This window comes from Ischnura elegans, chromosome 8 (assembly GCF_921293095.1).
Source record: "Ischnura elegans chromosome 8, ioIscEleg1.1, whole genome shotgun sequence".
NCBI lineage: Eukaryota > Metazoa > Arthropoda > Insecta > Odonata > Coenagrionidae > Ischnura > Ischnura elegans.
Window position 1 is genome coordinate 72,314,686 of NC_060253.1, and position 25,987 is coordinate 72,340,672.

General features: G+C 39.9%; 1 protein-coding gene across 1 annotated transcript in view; it reads right to left on the reverse strand.

The window, feature by feature from the left end:
- LOC124164435 overlaps positions 1-25,987 on the reverse strand; it is a 525,330-nt gene that overhangs the window by 48,875 nt on the left and 450,468 nt on the right. The gene's annotated exons all lie outside the window — the stretch shown is intronic.

Genomic DNA, 25,987 nt, shown 5'->3' on the forward strand with positions numbered 1-25,987 from the left:
AGAAATGTCTGCATTCATGCTGAAAACTTTAAGCTGAGAAAAGGGTAAAATGATCAATTCACAAATTTTCAAGCAGATCAATCTGGGATCATGAAAATTTTACAATCACCAACAACATGCGAAAAAAATGGTTATCAGTATCACAAATATAACTGTTTAATTTCCAGACTAAACTTTATTCAACCTCTCTAGGCAGGAATTTTGTTCGGGAGAGGGGGGGGGGGTCCAAAACCAATTGGGAAAATTAAAAAAAAGGGTAGGTAGGTTCTAAGTAAAAAATTTTTAAAAACTAATTTGAACACTTTTCGTAATCGAAAAAAAACTTCATTTTTCAAAGAAATCTTTTGAAAGTTCACGACTTTTCAATGTTTTGTTTTCATTTATGAAGCAAATTGATTGTGTTTTTATATTTCGGGGGGGGGGGGGAGAGGGGAGGGGACGGGGTGAAGGGAGGAGGGTCCGGACCCTCTGGACCTCCCCTCGCGACGCAACTATCTCTAGGTTTCAAAAAATGTCTGCATTCAACATGGAAACTATCATGTGAGACTGGGGTAAAATGATATTTACAAGAAATTTGAATTACAGCAAAATTGCGGACTGTATTTTTATATGGAAAGTTACCATTAGGACGGAGGGAAATGGAGAGCTGAGGCTGACTGTTTAATGATTTAATATATTACTAATTTTAAAAACGAATTAATTTATAAAATTTTGTTTCTTTCCGACGAATTTTATCTAATGATGGTTATTGAACCTCATACAATCTAATAACGAGTATGTAAATGTCAACGAGGAAAAGTAATAGGACTCACGATAGGATACCGCCTTAAGGGTCACAGGATCGGTATTTCAATACAATTGATTTTTCCAATAGGATTTATCCTGGCTGAACCTAGCCGTTAAGATGATCATCGTTCCTTTGGCGATACTTAAATGGTCTTCAAAGCCAAAGGCTATGGGAAGGTAAGGAGAGTCTATCAAAAATATATCAAGTCTGTCTGCAAAGTAATGCCTTAAATTTTTGTATAAAGCAGGAAGAGGAAGCGATTAAGTATAAAAAACTATACAAGGGAGGAAACCTCGCCCAACTTTAAAGAGATATGGTCGCCGCTGTACCATTCAATAGAAATTAGTTTCTGCGATTGGTATAAAAAAAGAATTTCCATCCTCGACGATACCCGTCAATGTTTAAACGCAAAAGTTCGGTGCAAAGACTGTAGGCTATTTTATTATCATACTACATACTTTTTCGGATTTTTGATCCGACAGTAGCGCCATCGCAATGTAATTAACATGTTTTGACTTCAGCTACAGTACTTATTTATAATTAAATCTAAAAGCTGGCAAGCAAGCAATTTGAGTTTAAATTTTAATCATTATTTCTACGATGCACAAAGGTTAAGAAAAGACTTCGCTGTTTCACAAAATAAAATATATTTGCGACCGGTTTCGATACAGCGTATCATCATCTGGCAATTACAAGTATCAGTACATAGAATTTATACCCTTGAAGGCGTTAGAGGGGCGGTAGAGTGGATGTGGAGAAAGGGGGAACTTCGGAGTACCCATTATTGGATGCAATTAGTTTGATTGTGTTTAGCTCCTTCATCCTGTTGTAATTCGACAATGGTATTTTGTGAAACAGCGAAGTCTTTACTTAACCTTTGTGCATCATGAAGAAGTTTCACCATGTTACGCCAACCACCATCGCATTCATTATTTCTACATTTTGACGAAGACCGATTTATGACGTATTCGGAAAAAAACATGGATAAAGAGGATATCCTAAATTATAATTTTCTTTCTTTTCGTAACCGTATAATATGATGTGGGCTACAATTGTGGAAAAGGTGGGAGGACTAGCTCATCTAATAGTGGCTAACGTCAGTGGCGCAGCGAGGGGGGGTTCTGGGGGATAAACCCCCCCTCCCCAGAGCTCAGAGAAATTTTTTATTTTAATCCATTTTACTTAATTGTGTTGATATCGCTAATAGAATAGTGTGAGGATTAATAAATCATCACTCAGAAAGCCGTAATACTCACCATTTTGAACCATTTATCTTAAAATTCCGCAATTTATTAATTTCGCACCTACCGCTTATCCTGGTTGGTATTCCATACCCCCACGCTACCCGTATTAATTGCACCTAAACCTCCCCCAGCCTTAATTCCTGGCTGCGCCCCTGGTTAACGTAATAGAAATTTAATCTTGCAGCGAAAATCTTGGCTGCATAACACGGAATGCGTAAACCCATGAGATATATCGAAAGAGACACGATGCATGGAAATGGGAAAAAGGTGTAAAGGAACTGAAAGGAACCATGCCAAATTATGAATTAATGACAAGCAATTTTCGATTTTATCACAACGAAAAAAGGATAATGCACTAACCCAGAAAACTGATATTAAAAATTTTTTAAAGGGAAAAAAAAGATGCTGAGCTCAAGATTTCCGATCAGACGCTATAATTTTAATAAAATCGCACGACATTAAGGGTCTCGATTCTAAAGATTCCATCTCGAGGAAAATGATAACTACCTGTTGTTCCTGGATAACTATAATCGTTTCCCCTCCGGTATTGTGATATCATATCCAAAGGCTAAAAATATTTATCTCCGTGGGCGAGGAGTTCTCAACGTCGCAGGGATAAGAATTTTTTCCGCGACTGTTCTGGGAAAAAAATACGGCAACATAATCAATGTTGGGCACGCTGCCGAAGAACTAGTTTCCAGCCACCCATGGCTTCAGGAGCTCAAAAAAAAAACAACAAAATTTTGGACTGGAATTTGGTTGCGCAACAAAAAATTTGAATACATGCCTTCGATAAAAAAATCAGAAATGAAACGTGGAAAACCGGTGGTGATGATAGAGTATGACACGACAGGAGAGATATACAGTATCAACGGGGGCAGCTTACGATATTTCAATATAATTTCCTCCTGGGAAAAATATCTATTAATAAATGTATGCTTTCAAAATATCCCGCGTTATATAAGGTACAATTTTTCAATAAATTAGTTCAAAATTCGTGGTGAAAAATGCAATAGAACAGCGCAAATCATAATTATTTAAGTATATCGGGACTAGCCACGATGATAACTTTTACGGAGTCACCCGCAATGCACAAATCATAATTCATTATAATTCCTGGTGGGAAACCTACGTTAGACATCTACGATTGAATATAAGGAGAACCTGCGTTGCTTTTTTTTTGGCTTTGAAGGGAGAGCTAAATATTTGGCAACAGATGAGAAAAAATATTGTGCCGAAGTCTCCAGCAGATGCTCACAAAGCAGCAACGGCGCTGCCGAATGTGAGAACTCTATGTCAATAATTGAATTGTTGTGCACGTGTCCTGTGACCACTTGCATTGCCGTGCGATCTTTCTTTGCCTCTTCACGCCGATTAAAAACATATTTTCGCAGCTGAATAACAGAAGATCGTTTGAATTGACTGGCTATGCTTATCCTTCATATCAAAAATTAAACGTTAATGAAGTACCAGAGGTCTTCATCAGGATACATAAAAGAAAACTGTCATTATTACACCCGTAACTTGTTTTATTTTTATATGGATGACTTTAATGTTAAAATAACACGTGTATTTCATACGATAATTGAGGACAGTAGAAGCCAGGGGGGATAAGTGCAATATTTTATTTTTGGACATAAGTACCGATAATGGTTGGTGGGGTACACAATACCGTCGTGGCAAAGGTATACAAGTGAATCACTGATAAACATGTACATATAGATTTAGTGATTTTCTTGTATATCTTTGTTACAAAAATATTGTGTACCACACACACCATTGTCTGCACTTATCCTCCTTGGCTTCCAGTGTCCTCAATTGTTTTACGTTGCATTCATTCCAAATACGCTACCAGGGAATAGCTATGTTAAGAAAACGGTGTAATTGGGTTTCTTCATACTTCTTAGATTTTATTTTTAATATTTTTGCCTGCTTTTGCTACTTTTCTTTGGTCTAGTTATGGATTTAACTCGTATTAAAACCGATTTTTAACGTTTAGAATAAAAAAAAGTGTGGAGACGATATACCTCAAGTGAGTAATCAGCATGGGAAAATCGAAACTTTTGAGTCAAATTAATGGGAAAACAGAGAAATTTGAGATTGAGATCGTATTTTTCGTCTGACGACGGTGATTCAACGTTTGAAATGATACCTCATTTATCACTGTAGGTGCATTATTAACGGAGCATATAGAGGATGACAGAAAAAGACCTTTCTGTAATAATGCATATGATGAGAAGACTAGTCTGTCTGACCGTTGTGCCCCCCCAGAAAAACTTCTGTATCCGCCCTTGTACGATTCTGAGAGATGCTGTCATCAAAAACTCTGATGTAAGAGAGATCGAGGTCAATGAGTAATTCAATCGGTCGGAACGGGGTTCGCTAACACGGGATCGCGGGAAAAGTTATCCGCGTCGGCATGAGGAAGAGAATGAATCAATGGTGAAACAGATGATCGCTCTCGCGGAGGACGGCCGGGAGAAAGTGCGACCTCTAACGAATGCGGAATGTCGAGCGATTCAATCACGCGTCGCGTAAAATAACAAACAGATGACTGGCGACATTTGCATTCCGCAAAACAAACGAATCAAAGGCACGCGACAATCCTCTCTGTATCCAAGGACTTCCGCCAAGCGAGTTGCAAGCATTCGCAGACTCGCACATATCCTTGTGTGTCATATTACAACAACGACTCCTGCGAGAATAATACGCTGGTCACTAAGGTCACCGCAAAGTTGGGTAACGCACGAATAAGTTAGTGACATAGCAACACTTCTTCTTCTCATACTGAGAAAGGAAAATAATATGCAAGACCTCGCATATTATCCCGAAGGCCGAGGGATTTAATACTAACAGAATAGGATTATCATATTATGTGATACATACTGAGATAGAATGTCAGGGAAGGATCATATGCAGGGAAAGGAGGTTCTTCATAGTTCATTGCTAGTATTCCCGATGTGAAATCTTATTTGCATAAAAATTAACTAACTTTACAATAAAAGCAAACAGAAGCATCTTTTGCGACATACAACACCGGCTAGGATTCCAATCAAGCAATCCGCAACGCGAGATGTCATACGGTAACGCTTTTATAAGACAAATTCTACCCTGAGAATTGCAAATAATCGTCGAACAGCAAGCGCTCTCATCAATGACTGAATACACTAATGAAGTCGTGGGGTATGTGTCTGCCGTTTACTTTATAGCGCAAACACTCGCGCGAATCTCCGTTCGGGACGTCATTGTTCTTCTACGCTCTTTATGAGCATAGCTTAAACAAGAATGAATGTTTTCCAATCGCCTGGATTTGCAGAGACACGAGCAGCAAATGGTAATCGCATGATGGGGCGAGAAAAAAAAATGGTGACGATCAAGTACCATGAATGAAATTACTGGGAACGAAATACCGTAGGTTGACGATATATATAGTTTCTGTTATTTTTTACAGTTTCATTTTAGTGATCATTTGATGGGAGTGAACGAGGACATAACAAGCAACTAGTACAATACAAAGGGAGCATTAAACCACCTCACATTAATAACAAAATTGATGATTATTATTCCCGAGAACCTACTTCTAATATTGATAGACATTAGGCCTTAAATTAAAGAAAATGTATTCGCATAATTTTAAGTGACTTCAACGCCACCAATAGCTACTCTAATTGTAACGATATTACGAAAGCACAAATAATCATAATAAGCAAAGAAAAAATAATGAGATGTTCTCCAATGGGAACAAAGCCGTTGTGATGTAATGAGGCAGTCTTGATAGGCTTGCACGACTACATTTTACGTCTTGAGGCCAGTTTTTTTGAAGTGATTGCTCTATGCTATGCATCACGTAGAATTACCCTTCATCATTTCAACAAAAGAGGGAAACACGAATAAAAAATACGGCAGTAAATTTTTTGTACGTCAAAACGAAATGTTAATAAAATAGGGTATAGTTTATGATTAAGCTGAAAGTTAATACTGCTTCATTTTCGGGAGAACGTGTATTTTTTCTGCGGTGATAAAAATTTGGCCAACTGGCGTCTTCGGACCGAAGAATTCTTGTCATGGCAAAATTATCATTGCGGATCTCTAAAACTTAAATCCATCTCATAGTATGCACCGTGGAAGTTGAGAAAGAGATTTCAAGAACAAATTTATATATGTCACAAAAATGGAGCATTCTTTAGACTATAATGACGTGCATTTAAGATTTTTTACATGTGAAATTACTAAGTTTTACATCAGCCCACCATGAAAAATTTATGATTATGATTAGAGTCTGTGGGCATTAATCACCTACCGCCAAGCATTTTACCAGTAGCAGGGTGATATTGAAGGGGAGTATCATTCAGATAATTCGTAAAGAAACAAGCTTTATATGCATATATCTGAGTAAACAATACGTACAGCGGTTTCACTACATTGTACTGCGTCCTGTGGATCTTAATATGCATATCGATGGCTAAGTTCTAACTACAGTATCTCAAAATTGGGCCGGTTTGTCACAGGTGTCTTAAAAAAAGTGTAATAACATTAAAAAATAGAATTCAAACAAAAAAACAACTCTTTGTTGGCAAGTGTATGCTTCTTTTTCAGTTTAATGAATTTTTGGTTTTTAATTTTAGCGTACAATTGCAAAAATAATAGTTTTTTTTGGTCTCCTGAAAAGTTGCTATTTCTGAGATATGTGTTGTTAGAACTTAGTCATCGACATCCCCAAGCCACTTGGTATTCAAGTCATCTTGCGCGAGCGACTGTCGACGTAAATCGCGGAAAATTACATAGTTTTCTGCAAAATGCTCGCGTAAACGTATTTCAGCTATTTTGAAGTAAGGATTGAATATAAACTTACAAATATTTTCGTCCAACTTAAATTCTTCAACTAGTAAACGTGAGAATAAGTCTTACAAGAATAATCAGCGAAATAAGTCTCAGAAAGACGTAAATAATGAAAGCCGAACACGTCTATCTAACCTCGTGGATATATTTTAATTTAAATATACCGAGACTAGCCACGGTGATTACTAAACGGAGTCATCCGCAATGCACAAATTGTGCGAAAAATCTACAAAGAAAAAATCATGTGCCTTGACCGGGATCCCGGTATGTTGTGCATGGAGTTAACGTAAAAACGGAAGATGAAGCCAATTGCCTGAGTGTTACAATAAGTTCAAACCTACCGCGGGGAACAAATCAAAGAAATATTTGAGGCACTAAGCTAAAAAGAGCTAGAATTCGTCGGGCGAGTTAAGGGAAGGTCCCGCACGAAAACGTGTAAGAGACTTCACACTCGTCACGCCGCACCTCGAATACGTGACATGCATTAGAGATCTGGCGAAGAAAGATTTTAAACCGCAAACTGAATAAAGAAAGAGGTGCGATTCGTCAAAACAACTATGAGCGTCACAAAAATATCAAACGAATTGGTTTTGGAGCCACTACACACTCGGAGGCTACGTGATGGCTTTAGAAATAAAGTAAAATTACTATTTAGAATGACATGTAGAACATCATCATTGAACCGCACTATATTCCAGGTTGGACGAGGCCGTAACCCTCCGGTATCTAAGACCGTAATCCAAAAAACCCTCACAATGTTTGGAAGATCCTGTGAGTAATCCCTGAAAATAAATCCCCCTCCACGAAATGCTTTCTCCTCCACCCCTTCAAAAATATTTTCTGGCCATGGTATAAGAGGGAAATGATAAAATACGAGAAATATTTTAGCACTCGGCAAATGCACACGAAATAATCATTAAATCCAACATAAATCGAATCAGAATGTTACATTTGCAAGTAATTTCTCCCTCTGAGTGCATATATCTTCATGCGCAAACGAAATATATGCAGTGCGAAGCCAATGACAACAAAAGCAATGATAGAAATTAATTTCCTCGAGAAGTAGATGTGGAAGTGATTGCATTTCTAAAAGGTACCTTAAGCGTTGGTGAGGTCGCTAAAAAGCGCCAACGAAGAAACAGCCAGCGATAACTTCGTTAAAGCGAATATCCTAAGATATTACGCTGTCATGTTTACTGATCTGAGTTATTTATCCGCAAAAGGTGTCCTTCTTCCCTCACGATACATCACAGCGCCTGAGGGGCGAAAATATAACTGTTCCAGTGAGTCTCTCTAATCGTAAAGCTTTATGGTGAAATCAATTTCGTCAACGTTCACTTCGACTACCCACGAGACCATGTATGACTCGGCGAAAGATATTAAAAGAGACGTTTTGCGGAAATAAGATTGTTCACGGTGAGCCCGCGTTCTCATTTCCGGAAGGGACGGAGTGGGAACGAGGAATTAATGCATTATGCTCAAAACAATACCTTTTGTCTGCTCCCAGATTCCCACCATCCGCTCAAAAATCCCGGCGCCAGAGGGGTGTGAACAGAGCCAGTGAGGCCGGAGGGAGAATGTTTATCTGATTACGCCGAGGAAGAGCGGTGGGCCTGGTGAGTGTCCCTGGGGAACACGGCACCCGAAATCTCGTGAATTCCTCTTCTTCTTCCAACGGCGAAAACGGGAAAAAGTAAGGGGCGAGGTAAGACACTTAGGGAGAATTTCTTTTTTTATAGCGATTTCCGTGTTCCAAAGCTTCCAGTTCTTCTTTTCGAAAGAATTTCACATCGCCACTTTCTTCTGCTCAACCTAATGAGACGTGAGAACACACTCGTTGAGACACAATCCGGGGTTAGAGAAATGGAAACGTGAAAAATGTTGACACCACCACAAAGAACATCACACGTTCACGCACGTTTAACAAGAATTCCTTTGACTTTATTTTCTCTCTCACTATTTTTCTTCGCGGATCACCAATTTTCACTCCTAACCTCTCTCAGTCCTGTTGTTTTTAAGACACTTTACGCGCGCATAGGTAGCACGCAGGTACATTCAGTCACACGAACGTTTGCATGGACACTTCAGTTAGCGCTACCCCGCCAGGTCAGTCACTCATTCAACGCCTTCGGAAACTGGCACGCGCCTCGAGTTTGCGGTCAAAGGTGTCCCACTTAGCGGCGGGGACAAACGAACAGCTACCGCCGAAATTAGACCGTCCGTCGCTCAAGTAAATGAAGACGCGGAACTGCTACCATATTACAGTCGAGGCTATACCATTAGTTCATCCATACACAGCGTAAACTACCGATCCATATTTTCGATCACCATTGAAGGAACAATTTATTTAACCGGGCAATACCCTACCATCGCTCATGTTAAAGAAGGCACAGGGCTGCTGAGCTATCACATTAACAAAGAGACTATGACACTCGCTTTTCTATTACAGCCTCAACTACCGTTCCATTTTGTCAAGCATCCATTGGGAAATAATTTATATTACCGGGTCATAGCATGTGCAACAAGTCCATGAGGGCACAGAATGGATATCATATTGCAAGTGAGGCAATGACATAGTTTACAACATCAACTATGTTTATATTTTATCAATCAAGATTCGATAGATACTTAATCCTACTGAATATGATGTTTACTAATCTTACTGAGTTCAATGATCGCAAAAACAAAACACCTTTCTATTGAAGGAAACGGGTTATTGACAATGTGAGAAGAACTTAGATACGCTTTATACTGTAAAACCGGTACCAACCGCCTTACTGATTACGATGTTGCAGGCTACTTTCAATTTATCCGTCACCTTACCGTGTAACTTGTTCCTGAACTGAAGAGGAGATCAACAAGTTGGCTTTGACGGGAATAAAAACGTTTCTACTATCAAATTTACATAGATGCAGTCGGTAAAGTTACCTCTTGAGTCACAAGGTAAAAAATCGATGATTGCCTCAGCCACCTTTATGGTTTGAGAGATGAAAGGATGGAAATTAAAGAGCTATGCAGAGAATAACACAAAATTACGTATAAACTAATTCACGCAGTGCAAGGAAAACTGTGGCGGCCCATTCCGAATAATCGAAGTCTCGAGGAATAAAAAATACGCCAATCAATCAAAACGGACTTCTGGTCCATGGAGAGAAATCTTGACCAATTCCGCTCGCAACTTGTTTAGCCCACGGTAAAGGCGACTACGACAAAAAAAAAAGGATGGTGGGGCCCGGAATATTTTATCCCCCTCCCCACTCCTTTCATTTTCTTTTTCTGGGACTCGTAATAATCCAAGCGACCCCTCCCGATAAGGTAGGCACGCGCGGGTAGGAATTCGACCACAAAAAATACGCGTATCTAAAAAATATAAAACAAGAACAAAACGGGTTGGAAGGAGAAAGGACTAAAATAAATCTATCATCCAGAATGCGACGTAGGAAGAGGAAAACACGAGGAAATTCTCACTCGGGCATTTCTTTTCGCACTCGCTGTTTTGAATTCTTCTTTATTATCATTTTATTATTTTTTTTTTTTCAAATTTCATTCCGCTGCCCACTCGCATCATGGTTTACACACACTCTCGCCGACCGACTTTTTTTAAAAATGAGTTTCACTTTCACAATCTCTACCGACACATTTTTCGCGTAAATCTGACGGAATCCGGAATGACCACGGTCCATGAATTTTTCAGCCGCTTTCCTCTCGGCACGAAAAAAAAATAACCTGTCCGACCCGCCGATCGAAGTCTCCCGGCGCCAACGAAAGAGGCGTCATGACAACCAGGCGTCCAGTCTAGCAGCACCTGCATCAACAAACATGCTACGGGGTTGAGCGCGGCGTTTGAAATGCCACGCCGGTATGCCGGAATCACTTAAAACTGCTATTTTTTTCCTCCTCTTTCTTTCAGCGCTAAATCCAATTCCGCGGTAAATAGAGGATGAAAAATTCAAACCACCTTGAAACCGCATGAATCTCACACTAGGTACGAGCTGAAGGCATACTCGTCCGGCGAAGCGGGTCTCGGAATCGCGATAAACACTTCGTGCGATGGAACGTTGCCATTGGCAGGGTGGTTCGCGCCGTATTTCCAAGACTCAATGGTGCGTGAAGAGAATACTCAAAACGAAGACTGCTGTCCAGTTGATTCCAGAAAACCTTACGGGCTGTCAGGTAGACACTTCATTCGAGAGGCACGCCAAAAAGTTTAGGCAACCTTCACGAATCTGATTTCAAGCACTTGGAAGTGTTCACGTGTAATCTTCCCAAGCTGGCATAGGACGCAAACAAGTTTATCAAAACTTCATATGCCAGATCACGGACACAAAGTTGATGGAAAATACGTAGGATTTTCTAAACCTAAGGTATTATTCGAGGCTGGAATAACATCAGGTGAAACACCCGATCCCCTAAATAAAATTATCTCCAAGAGCCTCTGTTTCAAATGGTTGTCGTTTTACACACGGTAACTCATGGATTGATGCTGAAGTTCTAGTCTATAGAGGAGATTCGCACCGATTCCAGTGAACTTGTTGAAAAATACACAGATATCACCTTCAGTGTACTGTTTTGAGACATTATGAAAACGAGCACGTACTACTCATAGTCCCAGTTGTCACTTTCCTACGATAAAAACATAGAAAATAAAAAATAGCTTATGTTTCCGATGATTTTAGCAAGAACTAAGGTTAAATTAGAGGAGGATGTCGATGAACAAGTGTGTTTTGGACACTGAAGACCACGAAAATATTTTATGTCAGGGGCACTTTGCACTTAGATTGAACTTGGGAGTTATCAGTCATCTATGCTGTCTGAATTCTTCTGTTTCGTAGAGGAATGAACTCGGTGGACAACATGAACTTATTATTCACACACCTTCCTCGTAACTGGAGGGTGTTTGACGCGATAAGACGAGAATAAAGAAGCTGTTCTAATCGAAACACAGGTGATAAATCTTCATAAAACAGTCACACCGGGATATTACGCGTAATACAACCTATTTCTTCCCTGAGATGACGAACAAAACCTGCAAAGAACCCTCTTCACTGAAAACGATGCTATCTTCGTAAGTATCCTTCGTATGGAGCCTGTAGGTTCTACACACGAATCTGCGACGTGTCCTCGTTGACGGCGGCTGTCTCCCGTAGTTAGAAGTAATCCAAAAGGCACAGCACTGACACGTTGCCCTGATGGAAAAACCCGGTTGCAATCCTCGGAAGCGAGGCCCTGCAGTTCCCGGGAAGGGAATTCCTCCGCCCGTACCGGCAGGCAGGCGGCGCGTATACTACCACGCCTGCGCCGAGTCCTCGGCCGTTTCCGCCCTACTCCCGAAGCCACCGGAGGTAGGAGAAAGACTCACTCGCGAACTGTAACAGTCCGAGAAATTATTAAGAATACGGTGAAGGCAACTCAACAGCAGACTTGCCCTCGGGCGACTTCGACCATCCGCAGAGGAGGAGGAGTCGGGAAAGAGGGGAAGGGTAGATAAGGGGAAGGTAGGGGAGGGGCTGACTGAGTAAGGTATGCCCGCGGTTTGAAGAAGCCAGTCTTCTCTCGCCCGCTATACACTGAACACCTGTACAAGGAGATGTCGCCGATGGGGAAAAAATTCTTCCTTTTCCCTCTGGAATGCAAATCCTTAATGGTCCTCCCTGCTAGGGGGAGATTGGACTGTCCCCTTATGGCTATCCCTCGGAAGATTTGTCGAGGTGACTCTTTTGAGGGTATTGTCGCTGAGGAGAGCCAGACGTCCCCCTTAAGAAGGTCTCAAAAAAGGCCTCCCGACCATCTTGGAAGGGCCCCAAGCCACGGGGGGGGGGGGGGGGGGGGGGGGGGGAGGGAGGCCATTAAGGCCAAAGTAGTGTGGGAAGAGGGGAAAATGTGGTGGGAAGAGACTAGGGTTTCTTCTTCTCCCTGCTCTCTTGCCTGGGTCCGCCGAGGCGTCCTGTCACTTCACCCGGCAGAGACGGGACTGCGTATGATTGCGTGCCCACTCGGAAAGCGTGCGTGAGGGCATCCGGAGATGAGAGGCTCTCTCCCGCGAACGAGTCACCTTTTTGTGAACGGTACCAGCGGCGCGAATCGTTCACGCTGAGATTGGCGTCTCCGCAAGGCATGATTCTGATTTCTTTTATTATTTATTGAATCTTAGTGGTCTCAGTGGCGGCGGGGTTAAACCCTCACTTGTCAAACCGAACGTTGCGAGTTCGAGAATCGACCGGATAGTTTGCGTCTTTCCAGGACAGTAATTTTTGTGTACGAACAATCGTTATGAAAATTCCCCATGTTAAAGGCCAAATAGTGCTGTTTTCGGTGTTTTGGCAACAAATAAAATAAATTACGATAATAAAAAATATGATAAATTATGATAGTAAAAAATATATACAATATTTTAAATGAATGATAGCGTATAGTAATGGATGAATGTATACCACTAAAACGCTGAAAACAACGGTAAAACATCATGTCATACAGCCCTGGAGCGATTCCGTTATTCGAATCTCGCGCTCTGCAAGCGTAAACTGCGCTAATTTATCATATTGTGTGAATGCACAGACATTTCAGAGGTGGAGCTTAAACTTGTCACACATGATTTGCTATTCGACAAGATCCCGAGGCGTTGACAAACCGCGGATCAAATACGTAAATGTTAGCTTCTAATAATATATTCAGCGCATATTTTCACGCATTCGCAGTTTGGGTCTTAATACGGCACAATTTCTACAAGCAAATCTGTACTCAAGAAATAATTATTACGAGTTATATGAGTAAAACAGCATGAGAAGAGCAATTTATACAAAAAAATCTTCCAATTTCGGGAATGTTTAACCCCGAATACACAGTATTTATAATTGGACGAGTTAAACCAAGCAAAAAATTTGATGAATACACTGTTAAGCGACGCAAGTGAAATATTCAAACTATTCTTAAATCACTCTAACGGAATAAACAAATGCATCAGGAAAAATCCAGCGAGAAATTTGGAAAAGAAAAAATTATTTAAGGCAAAACGGAAAATTACATTGACGCTTTTCTTAAATATTTAAACGGCAGGAAGCAATGGAAGCTGAGGGAAGTTCACTTTCCGCAAAATAATTAGAAATGGTTGTAACTCGCTTGTTTATTTTTATTTTCACGTGGAAAAATTCCTTCACATCAGTCCAGATACTTTCTCTTATGATTTCAGTCCCACATGTCAATGAATCTTCACTTACACGCCGCAAGCGCTTTAAATCTGTCCCGGTAAAACAAGTTCACCCCGACCATGCAGTTAACAATTCAATTATTATTGTGCGCATTTGCCTGTGTTGTGGGGGTGGTGTTATGTTTGTGTCAGCATAAACTTAAAATTAACAATTTGGACAAAAATCAGAAAAGCGGATTATTTTAACAGAAAACAGGTATTAAATATTTCACTATAATTTTTATTTCTTTTTCGATTTACTTTGTGATATATTGTTTAAAATTTTCTGTTATTGTATTTTTTCTTTCTTTATTGCAAGTAGCAATTTCACAATTTTCTTTTTTTCTTTTCCATTTCATTATTTTTTGCACATGGTGCACTTTATCTACATCTACATACTACTCCGTAAGCTGCCTAAAAAGGCGTGTGGCAGGTGGTGTTGGCACACCAGCCGTTTACTTATAAAAAGCAAATGCTCAAAAGAAATTTACGACTAGCAATTATTAAAGTCCTTTACGATTCGGGGGAAAAAATAATTCACGAATCGGAAAAATATCTATCTTCATTTATCGCTTCTGTCGGACCTGAAAATATAGTGGGGCTCGAATATGATGCTCTCACTGCGTCGCTCTTAAAGATATCTATTCTCAATTGCTCAAGCAATCTTAAGTTTAGCGCGAAGCCTCCGAGTTTCTAGCTGCTCCAAGCCTAATTTGCTTAGTATCTGGATAACGCTGTCTATACGCCCGTAGCAGTTTTTGACGAATCCTGCAACATTCCTTAGTATTTTATTTGGTTCGCGGATCAAGTCTTTCTGCACCAGATCCCATATGCTCGCTGCACATTCAAGTTGTGATCTGACGAGTGCGAAATAGGTCCTTTCTTTTATTTTCTCAACCGAAAATCTTCACACAATACGCAGGAATATTCCTCACATCTTCAGGGCCGTGCCATAAATATTCCTTACATCTACATCTACAAATTACCCTGCGAGCCACCTCTAGGGTGTTTGGCAGGGGGTGATCAATCACCAGCATGCAGCATGCATTTGGACTCCCACATGCACACCACACCGTCCAAGAAACGTCCCGTATAATAACAAACTATACTACTATATGCTGTTAGAAATAGAATATAGAATAGAAATTCAGAAACATGCAGTAAGTTTTACATAGGTTAGTAGGCTACACTACAAGTCATGCAATCTATTTACGCGCTCCATTGCTGCCGTTATAATCTCTTATTGATCGTGGAAAAAATGACATTCGGAATCTGTCTGTTCTGCAATCTATCTCTCTTATTTTATTTATATGATCTGATCTTCCGTAGTACGTTGGCGTCCGCAAGATATGGTTAACTTCGTCAGAAAAGACACTGCTCTTGAATTTATCTAAAAGGTTTAGTCTATTTTTCAATCTACGGTCCGACAGAGATTCCCATCCGAGTTTATCTAAGAGGTCAGTTACACTAACAAGACTATCGTAACGACCTTTCACATACCTGGCAGCTCTTCTTTGCACGCGTTCTAACTCTGTTATTAAGCCTTTTTCATGAGGGTCCCAAACACTGGCAGCGTATTCCAAATGTGGTCTAACGAGGGAAAAGTAGCTAATTTCTCTCACTTTGTCGTCGCACTTTCCTAATATTCTTTTAACAAAACCCATTTTACGATTAGCTTGACCGGTTATTTCTCGAATATGTTTATTCCACGATAGATCATGGAACCACCATCACTTACATGTGTTCACCACAATATAGCTGATGAATTCCTTGTCTCTCTAATGAATTCAATTAATTTCACAGGCCTTGCCATTTATCGTTGTGATGTTGTAAAAGTAAACATCGCAACATTAAAGAAGGAACATTAAGCAAGCATACACAATATGTCAACGTTAAACATTTGAAAATGATTGACTTTTTCAAAATAAAGGAAGGAAAAACAGAATAGCAGTGTAATGCTGTTGGTGGAAATAGAATAGCTTCCAGCGGTGTGTCTACAAGGAATATAGATACTCTAATAGGTTTTGACTCATACTGTTGCAGATAGAACTTTACCGTGGCTCGTTAAGAGGTCGTCTAAGCAGACGCGACAATACCGCCCGCGCTCTCAAACAATTCCATGCCTGTCAGATTAACAGAGGCGAGACACCAATTAACGGGGGCTGTGGAATCCGGGAGAATTCTTCAACAAAGGGACACCGTTACAATAGCCGGCCAACACTCTCTTGCGGCACTGAATTTTCCGTTGTTTGGCACGCGAACAATTCGTAGCGCGCACACCTCACCGTATCTCGTCGACATGAAAGCTACGGATCGTGGTTGAGGTAATAAAAACGGAACATACCACAGTTGGATGGATTTCAAAGTTGGAAAAAATAGACTAGGGGCTAAGAACCTTAATCGTGCACTATAAAGGCCGTTTTACACGGAGCACGGAATTGCGCTGGTTAGAGCTGCATTTATTTCTAAAATGGCGTGGAATTGCGCGAATGCATGAACGAAATTAGAACAGGGGCTATTTTGCCGTCTCGCATCCACGCATTCTCGCATGTGTTCTAGCAATTCACCGCTTTACACGTCGCAATTTTGATTGCGCCTTCGCACGTACGTCAGATTGAGCAATTCCGTTTACCGTGTAAAACAGCCTTAAGGAATAAATTAAACATGCAAAATACTTTGATATGACCAGAATTCGAACCCAGTTCTTCGAATTTTCGGTAAGAAATGATGTTAGTTATATATGGTGCCGTGGAAGGTGGTGAATTTCTCTTGTCTAACGGCTTACTGACCTTATAGACATTTTTGAATTCCGGGTTCGAGTACCTAAAAAATTAAGAGAATTTTGGACGACGGATTTATTCCTTAGTGTGAATACGTTTGAACCAGTGCGAGTTACTGCGAGGAGGTATTTTCTTAATTCAATACTCTCACGACCTTAATTTGCTAAATTTAGTAAATAAGACCTGGAAACTAGAAAATGGTTCAGAAGCATTTTATTTCTCACATATATCAAATTTCAAATACTTATCAGCGTTTGTAATTCCTTGAGAAGCAAAACATGGAGATATTGATAAAAGCGTTGAAACGAGACGGAGTAAGTGGACAATTTTGTTTTTTTGCTCATGAAATAGCATGATGTTGGAATGAAAGGTAGTAGCAATTTTCACATTTTTTAATCCGTACCATTAATTAACTTTGGTAGGCATTACATAGCACGAATTAAATAATTGTTTAAAAGTTTAACTACCTTTCATTTCAATATGTCGAACTTCCACTATGTAACGCCTGAATTGATTGAACAAATATCACGATATTTCAGAGCAGGAATTTAGCTCACATTAAAATCAAAATATTCGTGTTGCTCGTGGCTCATCGGAAGTACTTAGGCCCCCTATGCATGTGGGTTAGTATTGCTCATTGATTGCATGGAATATCGTCAATTAATGCGCTCGAGAAATGAGTGACGCATCCCACTTTCTTTTCCCACTGAATTGCCGGTTGTCATTGGATGCCCCACTTGTATGGCGAATGGCACAGAAGCAGCCGCATTGATTCGAAAGAGAAAACAATTTTATGACAGCCATAATGGTGTGAGATTTCCCGTATAATATTTCTATGGAACGTGACTCGAGCTCCTATCAATAATTTCCTACTACAAAAACAGCTACATAGAAGCAATTAACTTATATGGCGCGCAATAGCTTAGCATTCTAATGAAGAATCCACTCCCGGTAGAAAGAAATGGCGTAAATACATAGCCGAAAAAGACTAAAGAATAGAGTAAGTACGACAAATTATACAAACTTATGAAAGATTTGAACGACTGATCAATAAAATAAGGAAGAGGCGACAGACTTTTAAAATCCATTTCACAATATGTGACTTCAGTGAACAGTCGAACTTTTTCTATGATGTTCGCAGTGAAATACTGAGGACCAGGTAGTCTCATGCCAAACATGTCGTCACTCATCATTCACACTCAAGATTTTTAGGTAAAATGATTCTTTTCATAGCTATCACTTAGAGTTTAGATACAAGGGTTCCCTCTCGAATTTCAAAATTTTGAGCAGATATCGCAATTTCTTAAAATTTCATTTCCACTTAACTCAATATTTCGAAGTCCAATTTAATCAAAATTAAGAATATACGTCAAATCGTGCCACTATAGCACATTACTATGGAATTTATTGGAGTGAAAATATGGCTGCTGATAAGTGTACTAAGCTAAATTTACCAACCATTTGAAAGTTTACAATCCAAAAATTTCGCACAAAAAAGAAGAAAATAAAATAAATAAAAATCTTGTATAATATGCGGACCGATTTGGTGGAAGTTCTTGATATTAGTCAAATATTGCAATATTTCCACAATATATATTCGATCACGTCGCGTTTCGTTGTCACAACAACGGTGCTTGATAATATTGTTGTATCAACGAAACACGCTGTGTTCAAATAAATCCTGTGGAAATATCGCAATGCCTCATTAAACTAATAAATAAATATCAATTGATACTGGTTTCGAGAACTTGATGAGTGAGGGCAAGGGCTTAGAGAAGACCCAATTCCATCGCATAGAAGGCTGATTTCTGTTGCCACTTCGGTCGAATTTTTAATTGGTTTTCAAAAATGTCCACGGCGCGGTGATGACTGCAATGCGATCCACTTTTTTCCAGTTTTTTTACTTAATAATGTTTGTAAATACGAGGAATAGCATTTAAAAGATATGAATTTGATAGATCACATCATCATGTGAGTAAATTTAAATCAATTCCACTAATTACACCTCATTTCACCGTGAAACTCGAATCAATTTGTAAACCCATTTAAATGCGCAATGGGTGACAACACTTTCAGATAGCAATTTGAGGATCCTCTATTGTGATATTCGCGAGTGAGTGAATGAACTCCTTTTCCCATTCGATTGAGATCGTGACCCGTGAGAATCGGTTCACGGGAGATGATCCGAATCCACTAATTTTCTCCCAGCAACTCTCTCTCCTTCCATTGTCGCGCGTCTCTCGTGGGGGGAGGAGAAGGAGGGGAGGGGGAGGAGGGAAACACTCCTTCGAATGATAATACCCCCTCCTCCCTCCCTCCTTTTCTCCTCCCACTTCCCCTCCACTCGCGTTCACCTGACTTCGTGCGTACATAAACACACCTCCATTCCTTTACGCTCCTTATTTTTAGCTGCGGCAAGAGCGCGAAATGATAGCTACACGCGTGAATCAATCAATCAGGTAAAGCCGTGTTTTCAAACTACTCTATGCCCTCTATACTCTCTCACTCTACGCCCGAGTAGGTAGATGTTTCATGAAAATCGATCCACCAACAAATGCCTGATATACTAATGATTGAATCTCGAATCAGGGTTCGAAAACCTATCAAAAGAAGTGGTTTATTCTGGCAAATTTATTCCTTGCTGCATATAGTTCTAACCCTTTCTAACCCGGAGCTGATTCTGGGAGAAATCAAATTTGAAGATTTTTCAATTTGAAAACTTGAACATTTTACACCCAATGATAATTATCGTGGCAGTTTTATATTTCCTCATTTAAATTTACACTAAAAAATAGTAGGTAGTTTAGATATCTTCTAAATTAAATTAGATAAATAGAGCTGAAAGTTAAAGCATTTTTGAAGTTGCTTAGGAGTAACACTGGGTTATAAAGGGTTAAAGCAGTGCGTGTAACTGTGTGGAAGAAGTTTCTTGATTTAATACTTTGACGATATGCAATGGAACACTATACAATATTGCATGATATTCCATAATAAATTATATTAGGGACGATTTCTTCTCAGGACAACTGAGCCTGAAGCACGGATAGCCACGAGTACCATATTCTTTATTCTACAGCGAGTTATTCCAGATGTTGTGCGAAGGTATGAACATTGACCCCATAACCTGCAAAAACCCTTCAAAATCCAAACTTTATTTAGTTAAATAGAAGTCGACCACTAAAATTCATTCCATTTGCATATGAATCATATGTTGGCTTTAGAGGAACGGTACAAAAGGGAGGAAATGGACCTTCAGTCTGACAGGCGAGTACAGTTCCCAGCCGCCATGAAGACCGCATGATGTAACCCTATTAAAGATAAATTAGAGGATTATTTTTATTCTTTGAAAATGAATATCGCATATTGTGTCACATCTACATACTTGGGATGGAGTATAAGTTATGGCATCATACAAAACTACCCAATAGTTAGCCAAGTGCAAGACAGCCATTATTGTCCTCTTTCACAAGACCTTCCTTAAGTGAAAGGAAAAGAAAGTGAAGGGGTGCCATAGGCATAAACGACGAATAGGTAAGCAGCAGGTAAAGATTTTCAAAGTTGAGGGTGAAGAGTGGAAAAGCATGCTGAGCTCATCGCTGATATATATTATATTATTAAAAAGATACTGTCCAATTACAGCAAATAAAAACCGACACAAAATTTCATCAATGCATTCGCAGAAGTAGGTAGCTTCCAGCGTCATTAATGAGCAAAAATGAGTTAAACATAGGATTAAAGGCATTGTTACGAAGACCAGTAGGTGTCATAGCAACACAAGCAATAAATTCAGGATTTTCACGAGCAATAAAATCGCCAGTTCTTTGATAACACAAATACCTTCAATATGGGATATACCCGAATTGGGCCAGCATATGCGTAGAAATACCTGCAAACATGTACAAAAAAATCATATAGAGGAAAATCGCTTTAAAAACCTCAAGAAGAAAGAAACTTACAGAACTTTAATTTACGCTTAGACGTCATGAGTAATTGAGGATGGAAATCTTATAGAGCGACTCGGAGAACATCACATAAGAGTCCCACTGCATCTCCAAGTGCGGAAGAAATGATAAATTTGGAGAGATATTTTGGCGAACGGATAGGTATTGGAATTTGTTTTTCCCCGCACAATAAAAGAGTGATTAATGCAAAACGTTATTTTGTTGGGCATTCCCTTTTTATGTCTAAACGGCTGATGTCCTAACACCCCCCGCCACACGCCTCTTGAGGCGGCTTGCAGGATAGCATGTAGATGTTGTTGAAGAATATAAGCTAACAAGAAAAAAATAGCACTATAGGGATTATTGGTTTCTTTGAGCATGCAATCTGTGCCAAGTTGTTGGTAATAATAGTAATATTTATAGCCAAAAGGACACAATGCATCATGATACGATTGTAAGTATATAGGGTATGTCAAAAGTAAAATAATATCATAAAGGAAATGTTACAATTCAGTTCTTTGACAACAGAAATATGGAAAGGAAATGTTACAATTCAGTTCTTTGACAACAGAAATATCTTCAATCAGGGATGCCGACTTACAAAAAATATTGGGGGGCCCAAACCGGGGATCTTGCCCCGAGAAATTTTTTAAGTAGTGAGTTTTAAGTTTTTTAAGCATTTTAGAAGAGTCATGTGATCAACATTAGAACCCTGATAACTCGAATCTCGATATCTGGACTTTTCGGGGAAAATTGACAATTCTGACACATTTTTCCTCACACCCATAACGAATTTTTGAGGGGTCTCGGGCCCCCTCAGGCCCCATGGAGTCGGCGCCACTGTCTTCAATGTCGGTTATAAACGACTTAAGACTCACATACACGTAGAAATAACTGCTAACATGCAGAAAGAAAAAACATATTGAGGAAAATATGTAATATAAAAATTATTTTTTTCAGTTATATAGTCGATTTTTCTATTATACATTCACTTTTTCTAGTAATGAACGTGGTTGCACTTTTTCTCAGTTAAACCGTGTAGTTTTTCAACTCGAATATGAGAAGGGGAAGAGGTAAGCAGCGAGAGTGGGCTCCACACCACGTGGCTGATGAGGGGATTGAGAAGCAGTGAGGGAAAACAAAGGATTTTCGAAGTGTGGAATGGGGAGGGGCGGGGCTGGAGGGTGTTGGCCCTTCGGAGGATGAGGGAAGGACCTTGAAAGGCCTCCCACCACTGCTCAACCTCAGGCCTGCGACTCTGGAGGGGGAAATGGTGGTGTGACTGGAAGGGAGACTTGGGGGAGAATGGCGCCAAAACACACGACTACATTGAAGAAGGACTTCCTCTCCCCAGGCGACCCAAGCCTCTTTTTTCTCTCAAATGTGTAAAGTTTTACGGGGTTCTGGCGGGGTTGGTGTGGTGGCTTGGATCTTCTGCTTTCCTGTCCACAGGGATCGCGTTCAAAATCCTTGCGGTTTAACGGATATACATAGATGTGATCCCAGTGCTCAATCGCAGCATAGCGCGGCCTACACCACCCAGTCGCACAGAACGTCAGCTACGCAATGCATCTACATCTACAAAATACCCCGCGAGCCACCTCTAGGGTGTTTAGCAGGTGGTGATCAATCGTCAGCATGCAGCATGCAAGTGGACTCCCACATGCATACCACACGGTCCAAAAAACGTCACGCATACTAACAAATTATACTACCATATGCTGTTAGAAATAATAATAAAATTCAGAAACATGCCCGACAGAGATTCCCATCCGAGTTTATCTAATAGGTCAGCTACACAAACAAGACTATCGTAATGACCTTTCACGTACCAGGCAGCTCTTCTTTGCAAGCGTTCTACCTCTGTTATTAAGCCATTTTCATGCGATGTAATTATTCATAGAATTTTGCCTGAAAAGTAAATTCTTTTAACTGAAGAGTAAAGCCTGCTGAAATAGGCTTAAAACAGAGTTAGAGCGCGTGCAGAGAAGAGCAGCCAGGTACGTGAAAAGCCGCTAGTCTTGATAGTGTAACTGACCGCTCAGATGGGAATCACTGTCAGACCCTAGATTGAAAAGTAGACTAAACCTTTATGTAAATTCAAGAGCAGTTTCCGATGAAGTCAGACATATCTTAGGTATCTACATCTGTATAATACCCTGCGATCTTGTCTGCGACAAACTGCCTCAACAAACTACTCGTCTAAGAGTCTTTTCTATGTCTTTCCTTCTTGTAGAGAAGAAAGTCCTTGTTTATCCTGAAAGAAACTTGATTGTGGGTGGAGATTTCAACGTACCTTCTATAGATTGGGAGACTTATAGCTTCATTCCTGGTGGGAGGGATAAAGTGATCTGCGAGGCTTTATTACACACTTTTACATCTAATTCATTGTTTCAAATAGCATCCGCACCAAACAGAGGAGAAAGTATTCTTGATTTATTAGCGACAAATATACCCCATCAGGTAATAAACGTTGGCACTGCCGAAGGAATAAGTGACCATAGGGTAGTAACTGCAAAGTTTTCTCTAAATACCGCTGTAAACTTAAAAAAAGAGCGTAAAGTTTTCATTTTTAAAAGAGCTGATTTTGATGGGTTTAAGAGTCATCTGAAAAATGCTTTCCCCGAGTTTCAAGAATCAGTATTAAAGTTAAATGTAGAGAATACTTGGAAAGCTTTTCTTTCGCTCGTAACTTCGGGAATAAATAGCTACATCCCTAGTAAAATAGTAAAAGAAGGCAGCGAACCGAGATGGTACGACGCGGAAGTGAGAAAATCATTCATCTACATCTATCTACAAATTACCCTGCGAGCCACCTCTAGGGTGTTTGGCAGGGGGTGATCAATCACCAGCATGCAGCATGCATTTGGACTCCCACATGCACACCACACCGTCCAAAAAAAGTCCCGCATAATAACAAACTAAACTACTATATGCTGTTAGAAATAGAATATAGAATAGAATTTCAGAAACATGCATTACGTTTTACATAGGTTAGTAGGCTACACTACAAGTCATGCAATCTATTTACGAGTTCTATTGCTGCCGTTATAATCTCTTATTGATCGTGGAAAAAATGACATTCGGAATCTGTCTGTTCTGCAATCTATCTCTCTTATTTTATTTATATGATCTGATCTTCCGTAGTACGTTGGCGTCCGCAAGATATGGTTAACTTCGTCAGAAAAGACACTGCTCTTGAATTTATCAAAAAGGTTTAGTCTATTTTTCAATCTACGGTCCGACAGAGATTCCCATCCGAGTTTATCTAAAAGGTCAGTTACACTAACAAGACTATCGTAACGACCTTTCACATACCTGGCAGCTCTTCTTTGCACGCGTTCTAACTCTGTTATTAAGCCTTTTTCATGAGGGTCCCAAACACTGGCAGCGTATTCCAAATGTGGTCTAACGAGGGAAAAGTAGCTGATTTCTCTCACTTTGTCGTCGCACTTTCCTAATATTCTTTTAACAAAACCCATTTTACGATTAGCTTGACCGGTTATTTCTCGAATATGTTTATTCCACGATAGATCATTATTGAGTCTAACCCCTAGATATTTCACAGATTCAACTGCCTTTAACTGCGCGCCCCGAATGACATAGTTACGCTGTAGGGAGTTATTCTTCTTCCAGAAATTCATTACGACGCATTTTTCCAAATTTAATTCTAACTGCCAAGCATCGCACCAAGCTTGGATAGCAGCAAGGTCATTCGTTAGTTCATCTAGATCTTTGCTGGAACGAATTTCTCTGTAAACTACAGCGTCGTCTGCAAATAATCGTAACTTACTCTGCACTACTTCGCCAATGTCGTTTATATAAAGAAGGAATAGGAGTGGGCCAATGACACTACCCTGAGGAACGCCAGAAGTGACTCTAACCTCATTGGAGACTGCACCGTCTAATACTACTCTTTGGACGCGGTCGCTCAAAAATTCTCTAATCCAGGAAATGACATCTTCGTCTAGACCATAAGATTTCAGTTTTAATATTAACTTTCCGTGGGGTACTTTATCAAATGCCTTTTTGAAATCAAGAAAAATCGCGTCTACTGGAATGTTGTCTTCCCCGGAGACGAAAATATCGTGGGCGAAAAGCGCTAACTGAGTTTCGCACGATCTGCTTTTCCTGAATCCATGTTGATTTCCCATTAATAAGTTTTGCGCGTCTAGGTGTTTCATTACCGAGCTGACTACGATGTGTTCAAGGACTTTGCAAGAGATGGACGTTAAAGATATCATTCAATCGTCAAATCAATCGTCAAAGAGATCATTGAGGCGACAGAGAGCGTGTCATGCTAAAATGAAAAAAGTCAGCACGGATTTATCCGCTAATGCACGCGAGCTTATAATTAAAAAATATAGCATGACTAAAGCCGCCACGAAGGAAGCGTTCAGGAATGCGTTCACGAATTTTAAAAGAAAAACACTAGTAGAGCAGTTACAGGATAACCCAAAAGCATTTTGGTCATATGTTAGGGAAGTTCAAGGTAAACGATCTACCGTATGTTCCCTGAGAAACGACAATGGAGATGTGTTGACAAGCAGTTACGATAAAGCCAATTTATTAAATTCCTACTTTAAGAGCGTGTTCACGGAGCCTTCCGAAAACTCACCCGAGACCGATGACAATTCCTGTATACATAAGATGCCAGCTATTGACATTAGTACGCTCGGAATAGAAAATATTTTGAAATCGCTTAGTCCAAATAAATCACCTGGTCCAGACGAAATCCCTTCTCGCGTATATAAAGAACTAGCCTCAGAAATTGCCCATTACTTGCAGTTAATATTCAGTAAATCCATCAAGCAACACGAAGTACCTAATGACTGGAAAATCGCTAATGTAACGCCAATATTTAAAAGTGGACACAAGGAAAAGCCATCTAATTACAGGCCGATATCTTTAACGTCCATCTCTTGCAAAGTCCTTGAACACATCGTAGTCAGCTCGGTAATGAAACACCTAGACGCGCAAAATTTATTAATGGGAACTCAACATGGATTCAGGAAAAGCAGATCTTGCAAAACTCAGTTAGCGCTTTTCGCCCACGATATTTTCGTCTCCGGGGAAGACAACATTCCAGTAGACGCGATTTTCCTTGATTTCAAAAAGGCATTTGATAAAGTACCCCACGGAAAGTTAATAATAAAACTGAAATCTTATGGTCTAGACGAAGATGTCATTTCCTGGATTAGAGAATTTTTGAG